Source organism: Prunus avium, chromosome 8, assembly GCF_965620075.1.
Source record: "Prunus avium chromosome 8, drPruAviu1.hap1.1, whole genome shotgun sequence".
In the NCBI taxonomy this organism is placed as follows: domain Eukaryota; kingdom Viridiplantae; phylum Streptophyta; class Magnoliopsida; order Rosales; family Rosaceae; genus Prunus; species Prunus avium.
This window is the reverse complement of record NC_142291.1, coordinates 30445402-30459439: the sequence shown is the minus strand read 5'-3', so window position 1 is coordinate 30459439 and position 14038 is coordinate 30445402. Positions and strand designations below refer to the sequence as shown.

The following is a 14038-nucleotide window of genomic DNA, read 5'->3' as shown; positions in this document are numbered from 1 at the left end:
TGTCTATGGTAGACATTTGGTTAGTTTTGCTAAATTCTGGTTTGATGGTGCAGTATTTATTTCCTATGCTCTTGGTGTCTTTAATTTGGCCTTGTTTCGTTTTCGGACGCATTGTAATCTCTTAATTTATCCTTGTTATATACCCTTTTCAAAAAGGAAAAGTTTTATCACTCTTTGGAAGACTGGTTTCATATAAGATGAAACGCAATTGTAGGTTTTATCACTCTTTGTTTTCTTTTTCTTTTTGTTTTCACACAGGGTGTCTTGTGACTGCAATTTGTGTGGCAGAAAATATGATGCAATGAATGTTCTCATGCCATACATAAAACGCACACTTTTATACTTGGCAAATTGAACGTTCTTCGATGCATATGTCTGTGTTTTTGAATCAATATCGTGACCTAAATCTGGACACTAATTATTCAAGGAAGAGAATACAACTGCCAAAACATTTTCTACACAACCACAAGTCTAGCTAGTCTCTCGGGCGTCGGCACGGGCGGTGTGCCCATATATATATGATTGGAAGTATCAAACTCAGTAAGTTTGTGTTTGGTTGAACTCGGTAATTTCTTTGTTTTTATGAAATTTCAACCCCTATGTGGTGGAGGGAAGCATTTTACCAAGTAATTAACATGACCATATAGTCCAATGACATCTCGACTTTGTTGGAGAAACTCTTCAAATACCATGACCAAACATTTGTTGAAAAACAAAGAACACTTCTCTTCTAAATTGATTTAATGTCTAAATTTTCTATGTTTGAGATGGTTTACCACTTCAAAAAGAAAAAGTATGGGGGTTAATTTCATTTTGGTACCCGACTATCTATAAATAGGAACTGGAGAAGAGGAAGAAGCAATAGAGAAGAGACCAAAGTAAGGAAGAAAGTGGCGAAGAGGAATAAGCAGAAGGTAATGATTGATTGCCAAGGAAGAAAGCGCCAAAACTTACCCTTTTCGATAAGATTTATTCTGGAAATTTGTAGAGAATATCTAGGGATTCTGCTGATATTTCGAGGAATAGTAAATGGATAATTAAATAAAAATAGATAGTTGTGTTTGACTTGGGTATGTTTTGTCAACAACTTTGTACGAGGTTTAAGCATTGACTTTTTCAAATAGGCAGACGTGTCGTGAAAGAGTCATTTGTACAATAAATTAATAAAACGGAAACTTGGAAGTAAATCCTATAAGATATTATTTGAGTTCAAATTTGATAAAAATTTCTGACTCATACTACGATATTATTTTTCAAAAAAAAAAAAAAAAAGGTTTCGTACTCCTACAAGGATTCTAGCCTTATAAATAAAACCTCCTCTATCTCTTCTCTCCAATGTCGTCATTCATTCACAATGGTTTACAAGGGGGGAGCACGCAGCCACAACAAGCCAAACACAAACAAGGCTGCGGAAAAAAAAATATTGTGGAGACAAAAGCCTCAACAAGACCTTATAATTACTTACCCGGCCTCATTATCTACCATATCCTCCAAATCCTATTATAGAAATCTTAAAAATCCTTAAGTAAAAAATCTTTATTATATAAATTCATAAATAAAATCCTGTAAGTCATTGAGATTTTCTATTTAAACCCCACACTTCTCTTAGTTCACTCCATGTTCTAAGTTCACCCTAACTTTTAATTTAAATTTTCACAATTTCTAAGTAAACCCCACTATCTTCCCAAACTACCCTTAAATACACCACAAGCTGAAAAAATAAGAAAAAAAATAGATTTTTTATTTAAACCCCACAAGCTATCTTTAGAGGAGGAAATATGTTATGGGCATGAGAAATAGTAAGTATTAAATTAATTTTTTGATGATATTTTAGAGTTTTATTCATTGTCTATTTTCAAGTGCATAAACATGCAAGTGATCAAGAATATAGGAGCTATGGTGGTTTTGGGTTTGCTGGATCACTAGACGTTAATTATAGCAATGGGACAAAAGGGATGAATCATGATTTTGAAAAATATCAGAAGTGTGCAGGACCTTTTCAGACTCAATGTACTGTACCAAAAGATGTACTGCATCAATATTAATAATATTATTAGTTTATGGTGATGAAATTTGAACACATGTGCTTTCTATTTTTACGTGGGTAAAGATGGATCAACTTGTACTGTACCATTCATACTCAGCTTTGTAGCTGACCACCTGTGTGGCTTCCCTGGTTTTGTGTCTTTTTGAAGAGTTGTGGGGTGTGTGTATAGGGTTAAGTATTAAGTTGGATGACTTTTTTTGTCTTTTTACACAATAATAAAACTTACAGCTTAATAATTTAAGTATTGGGGTGAACTAAGAGAAGTATGAGGTTTAAATAGAAAATCTCTAAGTCATTATGTTCTGTTTAAATCCACTAGACTTTTTTATCCCCAAATAGTCTTTTAAAATCTCAATTGAATACACCCTTTCTTACCTTAGAAGGATTCCTAGTGATTCTAGAATTGTTATAATTAATTAATTCCCTGATTGATGAGAGGCTATATATGATCACCCATGTATATAAAGCCATAAGAAACTTAGGTTAACAATCCCTACAAGAAATCGATTATGGCTACCAGAAAAATCCCAAATCACCCAAACACAAACAAGAATAATTTGAAGGGAAAGCAAAACTCCATGGCCACCGCCATAATACCTCATTTACCCGTCCTTGTTATCCACCATATCCTCCAATTCCTTCCCACAAAACAAGCCATCCGCATGAGCTCTCTTTGCAAGCAATGGGCAGGGCTGTGGTCTTCAGTCCCAGTACTAGATTTCGAAGAGGAGGCGGACAAGCCACATGCAAAGTTCATCAATTTTGTGGACAGGTGTTGGGAAATTCATGAGAAATATGAGCACTTAGACAAATTCCGGCTTCGCATGATGTTCCGTTCATTTGAAGACTTGTCTAATATAGATCTCTACATTTTCTATTTCCTAAACATATACCCATCACTCTATAAATCTATGCGTAAAACCCAATTTCAAATTTAAATGACCAGTAAGATATAAGAGGTCATAGTATTCCTATGTTTTTACATCGTTGCCACCAAACTTCATTTTTTATTTATAATTTATTTCAAGTATTTCATTAATTGTCATAATTGTAATTAACACTCCCTATTAATAGCATATCAATCACCCCATTTCTTTTGGTTGTCATTCCCTCTCACATACCGCCCCCTTAAATTGCAAACCAAAAAAAAATCTACAATTACATATCCAATAATGTACCTATAAAAATATAAATATAAATATACACGTATAAAATATAAATATATTATTTGAATAAAATATAGGTATATTATTTACCAAAAAAATTTAAAAAAACTAAGTCAGTTACTTTATAATTGAAATTTTCGTACATTTTTCATAAATTAAAAATAGGTACACAATAATTTATAGAAATATAGTTACATTATTTACCCATAGGTAAATTATTTTACAATATACCTATAAATGTGTATAGGTACATTATTTGGAGAGGAAAAATAGCTTCATTTAAAAAAATACGTACATTGTTTTACTAGGTATATTATTAGAGGAAAAAAAAAAGGTACATTATTTGGAGAGAGAAAATAGGTTCCTTTAAAAAAATTATTTTTCATAAAACAAATAATAGGTACTTTATTCAGAGAAAAAAGGGTACATAATTTAGAGAAAAAAAATAGGTACATTATTTAGAGAAACAAATAGGTTCATTTAAAAAAAAAATGTTTTTCATAAAACAAACAATAAATAGATTATCAAAATATTTTTCAACATAATTAGAATGTACACTACTATTCATAAAACTATAATAAAATAGATTACTATAAGGAAGGCTTCTACTCTCAGCAGCACCGAATGCTCTAACTAGTAAATAGGACTAGGTATTTTTAGAACGCATTTTGCTGTGAGAGCAGGGACCTCCTTATATAAGAATACAATACAAATCAGATCCCCCCTATCAAGGAATGTGATTGCTCCTTTCAGTATCTTATTTAATTAATACCAATAGACACACCTTATTCGGGCTTGATTGCCCTCCTTATTAGGATACTCTATTAGTCAACTAATCAGGGCTCCCTCTTAGGCTTAATCATAGTAAAAATTGTGCCTTGTATATAATCAATCAAAGCCCAAATTATCTTACATTCTCCCACTTGGGCGTAGATCAAATTATCTTACATTCTCCCACTTGGGCGTAGATGGATTATACTGCACATATTTTACCATGACAAGTCCAAGAGTCTTTAGTGATCACTGAGCCCATATACTTGACTGAATCCTAAAGCACTAGTCAAAACTAGTCAAGGCTGCTGAGAGTAGAAGCCTTCCTTGTCTGCTGTGATCAATGGCTTCATCAGGTAAGACTCAATTCTTGTACTCTTAGTTCTTATGGTTCAATTCACATGATGAGTGTAGTTCTTTGCATATATGCTATTTGGATTAAATGTATTCATATATGTGCTTACATGTGGTATCAGAGCTTCTGCTATATGCTTAGAATTCGCTCACTAAATTGTTGAATAAAGAAATTTGCAATCGTGTGTTTGTTTGGAATTATCATTATTATTTTGGTTAAAGGATTTTGATAAAAGACCAAAAGTACAGGTTTTGTTTTTGTTTTTGTTTTTTTTTGTTTCTTTTTCTTCTCATCTCCATTCAATCTGGGCATATGGGTTTTTTTGATTGATTATGTTGGTGAGATCTATTCCACTCCTACCTTGCTTCTTGCTGCGCTAACATCAAAGGTTAAGGAAGAAGCAAACAAGGTAAAAAATAAAACATTACACGTACTCAATCAATCAGATGTATACACTTTTGTGTGTGATTCTTTTACAATAAATTCATGTTTTTTTTTTTTTTTTTGTTTTCATCATACATGAACATAAAAGTTTGGTTTTACTGTACATACTGTTAGTATGGTAATCAAGAAATTGGCCTAGTTTTAAGGAGATATTTGATGTTCACCAAAGTGGATAGTTTAAATAATCTATCTTAATTCAAAGTTCATTTGAAATATATAGACCATAATTTGTAATCTTCTAAGTTATAACGGGTAAATTAAAGGGAGTTTAACTAAAACACCCAAAATAGGGGCTGAAATTATAAAAAAACCCAACACCCAAAACACTTTATAAACACACCCAAAACCCATCATTACACACACTCAAAGCTCATTTATAAACACACCCAAAAAATATACAATTGTTGACTTTGGGGTTGATTTTGGGTGTGTTTATATGTTTAAATAGTGTGTGGGTTTTTTTATAAATACATGTCTAGGATTGGGTTTATTTATAATAACAATTTTAGAGTGCTTGGTTGTGAATGGTTTCTTCTACCTAAAGGTGTAGGGATTATTTATTGACCTTGTATTCTATGTATTGGTGGTACAATAAAGAAAATTTTCGTTGCATACTATGTTTTTGCCCAAAGGAAAAAATATAATAATGCATAAAGTTTCTCAGGGATTTAAAGAACAAAACTAAAGTTCATCTTTTTGTTCTTGATAGTGTAAATTAACATAATATGTTTTGGCTGCTTCATCAGTTGTGAATCCCTCTTTCAATTTCTCTTCAATTGAGACATTGACTGGAAGTAACTACAAGAAATGGAAGCAAGATGTGGAGATTGTTCTTGGCTCATGGACTAGGATTTAGCTCTACGAGAGGATGAACCTGCAGCTCTTACAAATGAAAGCAGTGATGCACAGAGAAGGCAACATGAAAAATGGCATAAGGCTAATAGGATGTCTCTTCTCATTATGAAAAGGGCTATGACAGAAACAGTGAGAGGTGATATTCCGAGCAATGATAAGGCAAAGGCTTTCCTAGAGGCTGTTGGGGAGAAATTCAAGGAGTCAAAGAAGGCTGAGACAGGAAGTTTGATGAATGCCCTCAACACTATGAGATATGATGGTGAAAGTAGTGTCAGGGAGTACATTATGAAACTCATTGACATTGCCAATAAGCTCAAGGGTTTGGAAGTAACCATCTCTGACCCTTTCCTCGTGCATGTAGCTCTTAATTCACTACCACAAAAGTTTGGACAGCTGAAAGTTTCTTACAACACGCAAAAGGAAAATTGGGATCTTAATGAGTTGATCTCCATGTGTGTACAAGAGGAGGATAGGCTGAAACGTGAGAAAATGGAAGTTGTCAACCTTGTGCATTCGACTCATGGTAAGAAAAATGGTGCATCAGGTTCTGGTAAGCCCTTTCATGCTTTTAAGTCTTCAAATGCTTCTGCCAAAACTGCCCAACCACCACCTAAAGGGTCTCAAAATGTTAAGTCAACAAAACTGAAATTTTCAAATGCTATTTTTGCAAAAAGTCTGGCCACATGAAGAAGGACTGTGACAAATACAAAAGGTGGCTGATTAAGAAAGGTATTTCAAATGTTTTTGTGTGCATTGAGTCTAATCTTGTTGCTGTCCCTATGAATTCTTGGTGGTTTGACACTGGTTCTTCTGTGCATATCACCAATACTTTGCAGGGATTAACAAACAGGAGAGCACCAAATAAGGATGAATTCAAAGTTTTTGTTGGAAATGGGAAGAAAGTTGCTGTTGAGTCTATAGGGACTATCAAGTTGCATTTGTTTTCAAGTTTTGTTTTAGAACTGAAAAATGTTCTTTATGTACCTTCTATGAGAAGGAATTTAATTTCAGCAAATAAATTAGTCGCGTCTGGTTATGCTTTCATTATTGATAATGATAGTGTAAGGATGTTTGAGAAAAATAAATTTGATGTTTTACTTGGAAGAGCATTTTTGAACAATGATTTGTGGCAATTTGAATGTTCTTATTTTTATGAATGTTTGAATATTGAATGTTCTAATAAAAGAATGCTTATCAATGAGAACTCTTCTATGCTTTGGCATAGAAGATTAGGGCATATCTCAAAGGCAAGATTAGAACGTTTAATGAAGGAAAACATTCTACCAAAACTTGATTTTGATGATTTCCAAACTTGTGTTGATTGCATAAAGGGAAAACTGACAAATAAAAGAAAGTTAGGTTCCACACGTAGTCAACAACTTCTAGAAATTATTCATACAGATGTTTGTGGCCCTTTTCCAATTAAAACAATCTGTGGAAATCAATATTTTGTTACGTTTATAGATGACTATTCACGTTATTCCTATATATTTTTTATCTCTGAAAAATCTTCAGTTTTAGATTGTTTTAAAATTTTCAAAAATGAGGTTGAAAAACAATTGGAAAAACATGTTAAAATAGTGAGATCCGATAGGGGTGGTGAGTATTTTGGCAGGTACACTGAAGCTGGACAACATAAGGGGCCTTTTGCCATTTACCTTCAAGAAGTTGACTATATTGGAGATATAGATGACCCTTCTAATTTCAAGCAAGCAATTGAAAGTGAACATGCTGATCTATGGAGAAAAGCAATGGAGGATGAGCTTCAGTCTATGAAAAAGAATCGAGTTTGGTCACTTGTTGATGCAAATGCAGCTGTGAAACCAATTGGTTGTAAGTGGATATTTAAAACAAAGAGAGACTCTAATGGCAATATTGAGAGGCACAAGGCACGGCTGGTTGCAAAAGGGTTTACACAAAGAGAGGGAGTAGACTACACGGAAACCTTCTCACCAGTTTCTTCGAAGGATTCTTTAAGGACTATTATGGCATTAGTGGCACACTTTAATCTGGAGCTTCACCAAATGGATGTTAAAACAGCTTTCCTAAATGGAGACCTAACTGAAACTATTTATATGATACAGCCACCAGGATTTGTTGAAAGGGGGAAGGAGAATATGGTGTGTAAACTTCAAAAATCCATATACGGCCTCAAGCAAGCATCAAGGCAATGGTATCTTAAATTTGATGAGGTAGTTACTGCTTTTGGTTTCATTGAAAATAAGTTGGATGAATGCATTTATCTTAAAATCAATGGCTCCAAATTTATCTTCTTAGTATTATATGTTGATGATATACTCTTGGCTAGTAGTGATTTGAATTTATTGCGAGATACAAAATCCATGCTGTTTAACAATTTTGAGATGAAGGACTTAGGTGAAGCTTCATATGTCCTTGGCATTGAAATTATGAGGGATAGGCAGAGGAATTTATTGGGGCTATTGTTGCATTCCTAAAAGGACACAAATTAATGTGCAAACAACCAATTAAAAATACCCGCAAGTGCACGAATCTATTGAAGTATAGATTATGTAAGTACGGGGTCGATCCCACGAAGAACTTGTCGGCTTCCTATAAGTTCTAATTTGAGTACAAAGAGAACACTTAATTAACACACCACAAATGCACAAATGAAAGAGGGAAACTAGAAATGAGTAAAGAAGTGTAAAAGAAATAAAACAACACAGGAAAACTAAAGAAAAACACAAACAGCACTTTTTATCACCCTTTTATCACCTATGAACAGTGCTAAAGCGACCGGTCGTGAGGCAGAAGCGACCGGTCGTTTTTGGGCAGAGTCGAAACTCAAATTTTGACGTGAAAAGCGACCGGTCGTCAGGTAAAAGAGACCGGTCGTTTTTGGGCAGATTCGTTTTCTCTGTTTTTCAGTTTCGACCTCTGTCCAGTGTTTTGCCTATAACTTTCCAACTGTACGTCCAAAATTCACGTTCTTTATACGGTTGGATTCAGCACAGAAAATGCAAGAACACAAAGCGGACCAAAAGTCCAAAACAGTTACGAAAATAAACAGAATTCAGTAAACAAGACACACAATGTAACAAACACACAACTCACACACACATTGGGGGGGGGGGGGGGGGTTTGGTTTGGTTCAAGTGACCTAATTCTATTGCATGAAAGTAAATGGACTTTGAATTTAAATGAGAATGGCAGAGATGAATTATCAAAATGTGAAAGTACCAAGTAACAAACACTAGGGTTTCGGAATCCACCCTAAACAATTCTACCTATGTTCATGGATACTCAAGTGATGAACTCTAAACTTGTTGATGAAGATGTTCGCAATCAAGACCATGGGTCGTGGCTCAAGACGCATTGATTCTCTCTAATATACGTAAAGTGCATGGTTCGTGCTACAATACTTGTGCCCTCCCCATAACCGAACCTAGGTATGGTTCGTACTTCGATTCAATTACAAGGAGAACCCATTAAGTTCAAAGAGAATATGAACATCACAAGAATCCTAATAGCATGGTGTTTACATTAGGTATTCAAGAAACCAAATCACATGGATGATTCTTACTTCATCCATTTATTGCTTAGGATAACATGAAGATACACATAATCCCAACAATCTCAAGAAGCATGCTTTCAAAGATGGCCAACCAAGGAAAAACACACATCAAGGATAGATTAATTTGGTGAATTGGAATTCATCAACAATATCTAGAAATTCATACACTCAAGTATCAAAACAATAAGGTAATCATGTTTAGGGCTTCAACCTAAGCCCTAGCTTTGGAGTTTAGTTGCTCATACTTATTCCAAATACAAACTCAAAATAAAATTAGAAAGAGTTTACAGATTTTGAGAAAATGATGAAAGCTTCAAGGTCATCAATGGTGGAAGCTTTCTTCTCCACTTTGCTTGGCTGCACCTTGGCTTTCTCCTAGCTCCAAGCTCTCCAAAATCTGCTCTCAATGTGTAGAATGATAAAATGGATAGGCTACCCACGTTCAAAACCTCTCCCACTTCAGATTGCAATTAACTTTCCATTGCCCATCAATTTCCAGCTCACAAATATAATATAAAACTCATACTTTCCTTAAAGCCTTTGCCCTTGTCCCCTTTGCCATGATGAAGTCTTGACTTCACAAAGATGCCAAATGCTTCAGAAAATATCTCATTTACAAAGGTAATTTCTTGTTACCAAGAGTTATGGTAACAAGAAGAATCAAGATGACACAAAGGAGGTAAAAGCTGGCCAATTCCGGATTTCCAGAGCTGTGGTAACATGCTGGATTGGTTGGATAGGCAATACTTGTCCAATGGAGCTCAAATTTGGATATGTTGTAGTTAACATCCATTGGAACAAGTCTCATGAAGATCATGACCTCATCCGAGCACCAGAGCATGTTGATCCCAGGCCAAGAAGTTGACCTACGAAAATGAACAAAAACAAAGTTTATAACCAATAATGCACTTTTAGCTCATTTTCATTCCAACCAAGGTAAAATCTAAGAAAACACAAAAAGGAAGTAAAAAGTTATAAAATGTCAAGAACTAACTCAAAATAGTGGGTGAATAACATGAAAAATCATGTGTAAAAATGAACCGAACGAACTTCCCAAACTTATCTTTTGCTAGTCCTCGAGCAAAACAGAAATTAAAACAAGACTCGAAACAAATCTTTCCGAACACTTTCCGAAGAGAGAGCGACTCATGCAAATGACTCAAAAGTTTTCACAAGAAAAACTCAGTTTAGACATTAGTCACAAGGCGGCAAAGTTCAGAACACAACATGCTCAAGTGTAGTAGTGTGATGGCCAAATGAAACTCATTCTCCAATTTCAGTTTTCACACAACTTCAAAAATCATACCAAGCACAAATGTAACTTCAAATCTCACCAAAGTTGTCCTCTCACAAATGAATCACTCGGAAGAGGGTTACAATGCAACACTCAATAGTAAATATGAGAATAGAGTTAAACCATAAGGGACTTAACTCAAAATTAGCAAGATGAAAAACATGCATGAATATGATCTCAAGAAGGATGCTAAACACTTAAAAGCTGAAAAATGTGTGCAAAACAACCACATGACATTTAGGATCAATTTAGGTCTTTACCATGGGTTGTAATGGGGCTAAGGGTGTAAGGTGAGTAAGAAATGAAGGATAATGATACAACAAAGTCCAAGGAACTCACAATGTAAGAGCATATAATCGTTGACTAAAAGACTTTGAAACATCACGCTTGAGATTTTCACTCATTTATTTTTTTATTTTTATTTTTTATATGTGATCAATTAGACCACAAAGCCTTATACCTCCACTAATTACGATTCACACTCCTTCCTTCCATTTGAACAACCAAGAAACATGGAATTGAATTTGAAACCATTGCCACTTAACCACGACTTTTCTCTTTTCTTTCACCCTTTGAGTGAAGTACTTTTTTTTTTTTTTTTTTTTTTTTGATTTGGTGTAATAACCCTTCCCAAACTTAGCATGAAAAACACATCTAAATTAAAGCTCACGAGTTCCTTAGAAAGGTAAATTCTTGTTTTTCAGGCTAAGGCTAGAAGTAATAATTGGTTACTTGAAAGAAAAGGCATACATATAGGCTCAAGGTGGTTAACAATGGAAAAATCATGCTTAAGCATGCATAGGGTTAGCTTGAAAGGCACAAACGGTCCAAAGAGGGCCTTAATATCATTTCTCAAATGTCATGTAATCAAATTGCACAAGAATGAGTAACTTTTAAGCGCTCAACCAAATCAATGAATAATGAGATCAAACAACAACTCAGATGACAAGAAAAGTAAGAATATGTGTATAACACTCATGAATTGAAGCACAAGGCTCAAAGCTCACATTATATGGTTATACAAGTCTAATTCATGCTTGATACAATTCTTTGGATCATGCAAGTCCCTCAACTAGAGAATTATGAAACAAATGGCAAGTGCGTAGAGGGTTTCAAACATATCATGCTAGAACGATGCCATTTAGTGAATAACAAATTTTTTTTTTTTAAAGCATTTTCAATCAAGTCATTTAAACATTCATCACAATCTCATCATATATGTCCGGAAAGTGACTTAAGAACAAAAAAGACTCAAAACAGAAAAGAAAACAAAATAAAAGAAAGTAAGAATTTAAGTGAAACGAAAAAGACTTGCTATCCCTTCCCAAACTTAGAAACAAACATTGTCCTCAATGTTAAAGAATTCAGGCATCAACAACGTTATAACAAGAATTAAAGGGAATAAAGCAAGTAAATACAAGAACAAACACGAAAAACAACTACAACACGGTTGCAAAAACAACAACAAAAACGAAACCAAACAGAAACAAATAAAACAGTAAGCCCTAACAACAGTCTTACACATGCAGAAATCCAACCCAATGAAACGCACAAACCAAATGAAAGCCCAACCCAAACGAAAGCCCAAAAGCGAAGAAAGTAAATAAAACAAAGAAACCAAGTCAGAAGCACAAAGAGTGAGGACTCAGTAAAATAGAAAAAGTGGGCCCTGAAGTCTCGGCACCTGTGAGTCACGGGATACAAAGTGAGAGACGTGTCGACAAGCAGAGGTCTCTCTCACGGTCCCAAGCCAGAATTATTGGCTTCATAGGAAGGCGTGACGACTTTCGTTTCTCAAAAGCGCTGAAAGGCGGAACTGTAATTAAAGGGGTTGGGGACCAGGTGAGGTGACCTAAGGGGATAGGCCGTAAGGGCTGCGCAAAACGCAGAAGCGCAGTGGCTAGGGTTACGTAAAAACTAACTCTATAAAAGAAGAAGAGAAAGAGTTGGGGAAGAACACACAGACTCAGAAACACCCAAAAGAGAAAAGAAAGACAAAAGAAAAGAAAGTTCAAATGGCCTCTTCCTATCCATTCTCGTTGGATCTCAACCTAGCTCCACCGACTCAGACTCGGGGCCAAGCAGTGGCACCAGTGTGGATGCCCTACTTTGCCTCTGCACGGGGGCACGTGACAGTGAATGACTCGATACTGCTGGACAACGATGTTGCCCTTGGAGTTGCTAGAAATCTAGTAACTCCCAAGGATATACGGGTGCTGGGATCAAGGGATGACAACCGGGTCGTGAGCGATGCTCTGGCACTAAGCGTGCAAAGCTCGGCAACAGTCGCAAGTGTGGGTCATCGCCTAATTGCGAAGTCCCATGAGGTGGAGGTGCTAAGAGGTCAGCTGGCGGCGGAGCGAAGTATGGTGGAAGAATGCCAGAGTATTATTAAAAGCTTAAAAAGGGAAAGGGCAAGGATAGTGGAGGTGAATCGACACCAACTGGAGGCGTTGCGGGAAGAGAACAAAAATCTCTCAAAGATGGTAAGTGTTTACGCCCATGACATGAGAAAGCAGCTGGAGGACCTGGACCAACCGGGTAAACGCAAGAAAACAGATCGCGAGAGTAGGTACGCTCAAGCTAAGAGTGCGATCTTTGGGAGCTCGAGTGATGAGCCCCAAGAGGCTGTGCGTGAAGCCCCGGAAGAGGATAGCCATAGGGCTAAACTCAAAGGTCCAATGGCCGAGACACCGAGCACTGTGAAAGAATAATTTCTAATGTATTAGTGGTGTGCCTGGTTGTCTTTGCCCTTTCCGTGTATTTGTTTTTGTTTTTGTTTGTTTGTTTGTTTGTTTTTTTAAATTTTAAATTTCTCGTTTCCGGAAATAAAAGAAAAGAAAGTTGCAAAAGACAAAGAAGAAAAACAAAACGCACTTCCCCAAACCGGAATAAAATGAATGCGACAAACGAAAAAGACACAAATCACACTTCCCCAACTGAAATAAAACAAAAACGACAAACTGAAAAGAAATCAAAACATAATGCACCAGAAAACAGGGAGGAAAAGAAAGCAAAGCGAAAGTAGAAATGCTTCCCCTTTTAACCGGACGCAACCGCAAATTGCGCAGGAAATGCAAAGTGGTGTCGGCTCCCTTATGAGCATATGGCTATTTAAACCACTTCTCGGTTGAAAGAAGGAGCATCCTGCATTTCAACCTGCAAACTCAAGAAAAACCATCAAAAAGCCCAGACAGAAAAATCAATGGCATCCCCAGATATGCTTGTTGATGACCTTAACCTTGAGTTGTCGCTGGCACCACCAAATGCCCAGATACGGGCTCCTCCAAACCCTATCTTCCCAAACTCCTCATACCACCATGGCTCAGCCTCAAACTTCTCTGAGGTGGTGCCGCGTAGGGCAGTATTGCCGGAGGGCATGACTGTCAGCAGACTTACAGTTGTAGATCATCTGCATGTGGCGCAGAGGTCTGACCAGATGGCAGTGGACGAGTCCCACAATCTAACCGTGCTCAACGCGGTCTCGGCCACAAATTTGGGCATGCGCCTACTGGCGAGAACACGAGAGTGCGGGGCACTGAGTGAGGAGGTGGCGGCCCTGAAAGCTCTG

General features: G+C 36.2%; 1 pseudogene across 1 annotated transcript; it reads left to right on the top strand.

The window, feature by feature from the left end:
* The first annotated feature begins 5533 nt into the window (after positions 1-5533).
* LOC148292525 (uncharacterized) lies at positions 5534-7290 on the top strand (annotated as a pseudogene). Its single transcript, XR_015826189.1, has 2 exons — positions 5534-6367; positions 6475-7290. The product of XR_015826189.1 is annotated as an uncharacterized LOC148292525 (transcript).
* The last annotated feature ends 6748 nt before the right edge of the window (positions 7291-14038 follow it).